The sequence below is a fragment of the Magnolia sinica genome, chromosome 7, assembly GCF_029962835.1.
Source record: "Magnolia sinica isolate HGM2019 chromosome 7, MsV1, whole genome shotgun sequence".
Lineage (NCBI taxonomy): Eukaryota > Viridiplantae > Streptophyta > Magnoliopsida > Magnoliales > Magnoliaceae > Magnolia > Magnolia sinica.
In genome coordinates, this window is record NC_080579.1 from 93134509 (window position 1) to 93142693 (window position 8185).

Sequence of the window (8185 nt, forward strand, 5' to 3'; positions counted from 1 at the left end):
ATTTTTATTACAAAAATCAAAGTTCTTTATGTTCGTTAATGAAAGTTGGAAATCCATTCCGTCTATAATATGAGTTATCTTATTTTAGGCGTAGAACATAAATTTTAGAGCTATTGGTAGTTCCAGTTGATCACACAGTTAAAAATAGTGTATAAAAGTAATTATAATGGTTGAATTTGTTTTCATTCATATGGCCCACCTGAATGATATTTACCCCTAATTTTTTTTCTCAAATATTAAATTTTAATGGGCTATATAATGGCTGGATTACACCATCCATATAACCATCACGGTGGGACATACGAATAAAGTGTTCTTATCCCTCCATTCACTATCTCATTTGGTGTGGCCCATTTTAAGCCTAAAAAATTACAATATTTTGGCCATACGGATAAATTTTAACAAGTCATCACATAATCGGAACAGATTTTGCATAACCATTTTAATGGGCCATGCAACTAATAAATTGTAATTCATTAAAAGAAATCGCTGTAAACCAACCTTTTTCCTGTCCGTCACTTTCAAATAAAACGGTCCGTCTCCTTCTACGACTCCGTAACAGCGATCTGCGGCAACTTTCCGACGGACTCTAGCGGCGGCGTATGCAGCAACCTTCGCCGGTACCGGACAGGTAATAGTCACAGCGTTTTTTAAGAGGATGAGTGAACTTTTTTGAAGAAGATCGAGAGTTGCGGTAAATGGGTGGGTAAATGGGTGCGTGTGAACGGGCTTTTAAAGAAAATTTCAAACGGTCGGATTTCCGACCGTTGAGCTGCTTCTAAAAGGTAATCCAAGGTCCGAGCGTGGATTACAAACCCCCTGATCGAGGGGATTGCAAACCCCCTGGATTGCCAACCCCCTGTTACTTTATGGTGCCAAACGGCATGGGGATTGCTAATCCCCTCCAATCCCCTGTAATCCCCTCCAATCCACGGTGCCAAACGACCCCTTATGTCATTTGCTGCGGTGTATACGTGAATTTTTGGTTGTAATTTACAACATTGTCCTTTACATTGTTGTAATTTCTATTATATGTAACTCCTAACTGTACCGTTAAATAGAGGTGAAATTTCACCACCGATCGTTATTTCTCGAGATCTCTCAACTGGCTAAATTTGAGCCTGGATCTCTCAAAGATTACGAAGATGCTCTTTTAATGGCTAATATACTTCAAAATTCTAAAATAATATTTGTACACCTCTAATTGATAAGTTACCGGGTGGTTTGGACCTATACCCTAAAATCTTCATGATGATTGGTTTACCATGTTGTTCGTGTGGCCCGTTTGGCGGATCCAAACATGACGGATGGTTGGATGATTTGCTAAAAATAAGAGAACTTGATGGTTAACATTCTGACCATATATGTAGGTGAATGTACAGTCAATTTTGTAAACGGATGAACATAAAGTGGGTTTCTGGAGTGATTAGGGTCTAGGTTAATGACATTTTCGTAATTACTTTTGATCCAAGAGTTTTGTAAAATCTAATGGCTCCACATGGTTAGAGGCACCTTTCTAAGCAATTCTTATAAACAAACATATATCTAAATCATTATGGATATGAAGTTATTTGTCACGTCATTCATGGAAAAGTACTTACGTCAAATCACATGATGAATGGTCTTGTCTTGAAATCTACTGTGAGATAGTTGGATCTATTGAATGGAGGTAATTTCCAACAGTTAGCTTTGTGTCAGGACGATGATGTAAGGCTATGATAGTTGGATTGGTATCGTACATGTGTACATATTATGCTACTTTTTACTGTAATGCTCATGAACTTTCAATACTCGGTATTGAAAAGTTTGAGACATTACATGGCCAGTCAGACTCGAAGACCGAGCCGATCCGAGTTCGAGCTGAGGTCAACCAGTGGCCGAGCAGAGTAGAGCTGAGGCCAGCTCGACTCAATTCGACTCGATGTACACTCCTACATGAGATTCTCATTGCTCTTGACATCAATGATCACATTACAATTTTTTTGGTTTATAGTGCACCTTGTTCGAAAAGATGTTATGCCGCTGTAAATCTATCTCTACCTTTGGTATGTACTACGACTTTCTCATGATCAAAGTGGTGGCCTGTGATTCACTATCATCAAGTGGTGCTTTGTAAAAATCGTGGTTATGTCGTACAGTGACCACAGGCAGTTGAAGATCGCTTTGGGCTCGGAGCGGAATTAACGTATCTATAAGATGATTGAGTGTTGCCTGCAACCTTTGCGTGGTCAACTAATTCTCTTGGTGGAAAGCTTCCATTCTTTCCAAAAGATAACGAATCCCTAAATCACCGTCTGTGGAATTTTGGTCCATTAACTTATTATTTGCCATCGGTCTGAGGAGAGTACTCGCTCTGATACCAATTGACAAAAGGATGAACGTGATGAGGTCGATCACTGTCTTTCTCAAGAGGATAACTATTCTGAATCCACAAAGCCTCTCTGGACTCCTCATAGAGATTCCTCGAATCCACGAGGGAAAATAGAAAAAAATAAAAATAAATTCTAAAAATTCAAAATTTGATTGATTGATAATAAAAATGAATTTACAACCCTTTAAATAGTGATACCAAGCTTAGAAAGAAGTTTCATAATCAAACTCCAACTAAAACTCCATAAATTTCGTAATTACCAAAACTAGTAAAATTCTAACTTTTATAAAAATCATAATTCTAGTAAAACTCTTCTAAATCCTAATTTCTAAAAATAAAAATTCCAAATAAACTTTTGCTTGAAGAGTCCTAACATGATTAGGAGTTATTTATAAAAAAATAAAAAATAAAATATATATATATATATATATATATATATATATATATATATATATATATATATATATATATATATATATATAAAACTCTAAAAATAATAAAATGTTAAAAAATCGGAATGATTAAAAATGGTAATTTCTCCATAAAATTTCATTTTAAAGCTGAAAGCGTGCGTTTTCTAACGAAATGGACAGACACATGAGTTGGTTCACCTTGGATGACTTGTTACTGTAAAGATTGATATGTTGTGCGCCCCGTAACGATACCCAGATCAAAACTTCCCACAAACGATGCCAAACTGTTGATGCTCAAATATAGTCGATTCTGTCTTACTTCTTGTGAGCCACTAAGTACCTACAATTTAATGGAGAACAAGAGAGGACACTGGGGGTGCCGATAAAGGTCGGAGACCCTCCAACGCCTAAGTCAGGCGTATGAACTCACAGTAGGCGTAGTCTATATCCTTTACCTATGACAGGGGTGTATTTATAGACTTTCTAGGCGGTCTGCGTATATAAGTTGATTTGCTGGATATGCTGGAGGGGCCCATACGTATTGGAGTCAGACTATAATTTTAATAATATATTCGACTTTACCTCGATTGGTATGATTTTCTGCTAGAACCTCGTCGGATCAATCTAATCTTTATATGTTGCAAGATTCTCTCCGAATATTTCTATTCCGAGGTCAAGGTCGATACCCAAGGTCGAGGTTGGTATTCGAGGTCGAGGTCGATACCCAAGGTTGAGGTTGGTACCCGAGGTCGAGGTCGGCACTTGAGATCCGATCAGGGGCCAAAGTGATAACTGAGACCGAGGTAGAAAGTAGCCGACACCAAAGGTCTAAGTGAATTTTTGGCCCTCAAGCAATATATAAAGTCACCGAGTCTTGCTGCTCGGCTCATCTGTCTCATACATTTGTTTAGTTCCATTTTACCCATAACAGTGGCTCCTACTTTCAAGCTCTATACTTTATGAGCTCGGGAAGTAACTTTTGAACCAATGTATGAGCGATGAGTCTTGATTCTTTAACTAGGAAATGTCAGCTCATTCAATGTATGTTTCTCGATTTTGTTGCCTAGTAGTTAATATAGTAATTGGAAAGGGACAGGTCTGCTACGTTGATCGAGGATGATATTACGATAGTATCTCCGTAGGAGGAGTTATGCACAATGTAACGAGCGGCGTTTTGCCTTTATGTGTGGGCAATCGTGTATGATGACTTAGTAGATACAATAGTCGAGCATGTAGGTTTTTAGGTCACGTAGCTTGTAGACAAAATATTAAGAACATGGAACCTTTTTCCTTTTTCTGAGGGAGGTTCCTCATGGTCGAACGTGTAAGTTGCGAGCATAATAGGAAAAATTGTAGGAATGAGAAAGAGCACCTTCGTCCCTTTAACTGAGGGAGGTCACTCACAGTTGAGCATGTAGATAAAAATGGTAAATAAAATAGTATAAATAAAGGAAAAAAACCTTATTCCCTTTGAGTGAGGGAGGTTTCTCATAGTTGAGCATGAGTAGCTTCTGCTGAGGCAATCAGTCGAGCACAATCATTTCATATGTCGGAGTTCTCTATAGGTAGTAGATCTTTAGATGTCTGGCATTCCATGGGTAAGGTAAGAGTTGACCCTTCATGTCTTCTAGTTGATACGTCCATCGTAACGCCTCCATGCCTTCTAATTTAACATCCCTCAGTACCTGAGGTCGAGGTCGGTACCCTAGGTTGAGGTCAGGGTTGGTTGATGAGCCTTATTATCGAGCTTGGTTGATCCGTTCGGCTCGGTCATCAGGTTTCCTTGCTCAGCCCAACTTCCCTAAGTACTTACTCCAGCTTGGTATTCAAGGGAGTGTACCAATGGAAGCGACATTCTGGACGTCGATTGGTACGCTAGCCTCGGTTTTGTTTGTCCTCCTTCTTTCTTTTGATGTTAGAGACAAAAGACACCTCTTATTCTTTTCGCTTTCTATCATTATTTGAGTTGTTTCCTTATTGAGTAGCTCTTTGTGAACTAAATAGTTCCTCGCCGTTGAAATATTTTTGAGCTTGGTAAAGTAAGTCGGCGAGGGTAGTCAGGGGTTCTTACCACTAAAGAAGAGGGACTTTCCTTGTTTAAGGCCAGATACCATGACGGCCAGAGCTATCTGGTTGGAGTAACCATCGACCTGGACAACTTTAGCGTTGAAACAGATGATGTAGTCTCTTAGCAACTCGGCCTCCCCCTAAGTGATCGTAAAGATGTGGGTTGATGGCTTTCTTCTATCTTTCCCACTGATAGACCGAGTGATGAAAGCTTTACTGAGTTGAGTGAAGGAACTGATGGATTTTGGCTTCAGGTGTCTGTACCATTTCTGCGTAGCTCCTAACAAAATCGGGGAGAATGCCCTGCACATTACTGCTCCAGAAGCATCATAGAGCTCCATCCAAGCTCTGAAATATTCTAGATGTTTAGCCAGGTCTCTCGATCCAGAGTAAGGGGTGATATGGGACATCCGGAACCTATACGACAGTTGGGATCTCATGATGTTATTCGCGAATGGGGGCTCAACTTCCTCTATCAGTGTATCAAAGGAGGCAGGGGCCTTCGCTCAATATGCCTGTTTATGTCTCCAAGTTGATCTGGAATCTTCTTCAGCTCTGCTTTCCATGAGACTCTGCTTTCTGTTATGGCCTCGGGAACCTTTTTGCGTCTCTTCTTCTCCAGAGTGTGGCGTAGATCGGACTCAGTGAGTTTAGTTGCTTCCACAGTTTACGTGCGGATGCACTTATTTCGTGTCGGTCGATCCTTCACCACATACGAGTCGCGGGGCGGTTGTAGAGGTCGAGATTAGGTGAAAGCTGTTCCTAATGTCGCGCCCTGGTCGGCGAGGGGATGTTGTCATTCTAATATGCGCATGATTCGATCGCCATTTCTGGCCACGGCGTCGACTTTGTTTTATAGAGAGACAAGCCGCCCTTCTTGATTCCAAGACCACTGCGCAACCACCGGTGGGAGGTCAGTATGAAGATTTGATTGCGTCATTTGGGAGGTCTTAGGATGGTCTTCTGGTATGTGTATTGACTCAGTAATGGCAGTTAGAGCCTTTTTCTTTCCTTTAGCCATCACTGGGCACATGAAAGGCTTATGTTTCTCTTGATGTAAATGGAACTTTAAAAGTGGCTTTGTTGACGTTCCTATAAACAACGCCAAACTGTTGATGATCAAATCTGGTCGATCTTGCCTAACCTCCTGTGAACTTCTGAGTACCTGCAATTTAATGGAGAATAAGAGAAGACATTGGAGGCGCCGGTTAAGGCCAGGGACCCTTTGATGCCTTAATCAGGTGTATGGACTCACAGTAGGTGTAATAGAATTGGGATATTTGTTTGTACCTTTTACCCATGACATGGGGTGTATTTCTAGGTTTTATAGGCAGTATGTGTATATGAGTTGATTTGTTGGATATGTTGGAGGGGCTCGTGTTGGAGTCGAACTCTAATTTCAAGAATATATCCGACTTTACCTCGAGCAGCGTGATTTTCTGTTAAAACCTCATCGGATCGACCCTATCTTTATATGTTGCAAGATTCTCTATGGATATTTCTATTCTGAGGTCGAAGTCGGTATCCGGGGTCGAGGTTGATATTTAAGATCGAGGTTGGTACCCGAGGTCGAGGTTGGATTAGAGGCCAAAGTGACAACTGAGGTCGAGGTAAAAAGTAGCCGACACCAAAGGTCTAGGTGATTTTTTGACCCTCCAAGTCTCGCTGCTCGACTCATTTATTTCATACATTTGTTTAGCTCCATTTTATACATAATGGGGCTCATTCCTTAAGAGCCTGTTTGAGAGCATAGATTTATAACCCCTTAGATTTGGAACCCCTTGGATTTGAAATCCTCTTATTGTGTTGGATTAAGAATAACTTTAATCCAAGAGTAGCTATTCATGATATATTTATGGGGATTTGAATTTAATTAGTAAATCAATTTTAATATCTCTAATTAGTGATGTATGTAATGTTTGACACAATGGTTATAATAAGCCCACTAAATATATGCTTCGCCCTAAAGTGATTCGCGTTACGATTGAACGCCCAAAATCTCTCCCTCTGTATCGAAAATTTCAAGAGGAACTTTTTAGACAGGAGAATACTTTTGAAATTTTGGAGATGATGAGTGAATCCTAATTTCACTCGACGTGATACGTTACCGGAACTAAACGGAAGCTCTGAAGCGGATTGCGTGGCGTGTTCTGTGGGGACGAGGATTCCGTCCTACCGAACGGTTAGTACTTTAGCGGCGCCCACCATGATGTATCTGTTAATCTAAGCTGTCCACATCTTTTTTCAGATCATTTTAAAGTATGAGCACAAAAATGAGACAGAAACAAAACTCGAGTGGACCACACCAAATAATAAGCTTATTTGCCCTAAATCATTAAACGCAAGTTCCAAACAATATTATTTATAGTGTGTTCCACTCAAGCTTTGGATCTGTCTCATTTTTGTGCTCATGCCTTAAAATAATACGAAAAAAGAAATGAACGGCATAGATAAATAGATATATGACGGATGGATTGCGTCCTACTCATGCCTGACCATAATCCGTCTACGTAGGGCTCTGTGGGGCCATAGTGATGTAATTGTTTTATCCACGCAGTTCATAATTTTTATCAAATCATTTTAAGATATGGGACAAAAATTGAGGCAGGTACTGGTTTTAAGTGGACCACAAAGTGGAGATTGAACTTCCCCTATTAAAAACTTCTAGGAGATGGAGAAGTTTTGGATAAGCTGATATTTGTGTTTTCACTTCATCCATGTCTCCTTGACCTTGTGAATAGCTTGGATGGTAAAAAAATTATCACTGCAGCCCTTAGAAAGGTTTCAATGGTGAGTGTCATTATCACTGCGGCTTCCTTTTTCGTGGTCCACTGAAGCTATGGACCTGCTTCAATTTTAGAATCATTTGTTAAAATGATACGAAAAAAAGCGATGAACAGCGTGAATAAAACACTTACATCAAGGTGGGGCTCACAGAGTCCTGCCCGCCCGGATTACGGTAGGACGCAATCTGCGTCCGACAGAACCGCCCTCCATAGCTAGAGACGGGCAAAGTAGGACGCAATCCGCGTCCGTTATGTGGTGCCGCTTGATATAATATATCCACACCGTCCATCCATTTTTAATTATTTTAGAGCATCAGGCAAAAAATTAGACATATCCAAAGCTTAAGTGGGCCACACCACAATGATTCCCACCGTTGAATCTTTGTATTATTACGTTTATTTGCCATCCAACCTGTAAGTTGAATAAAAAACAATATCATATTCATCTAAATCTTCCGTGATCCCTAAGAAGGCGGTAAATCTCACTACTTTTGTTTTGGTGTGATCCAGATGAGACTAGAATCTATCTCACTTTTGGGATCTAGGCA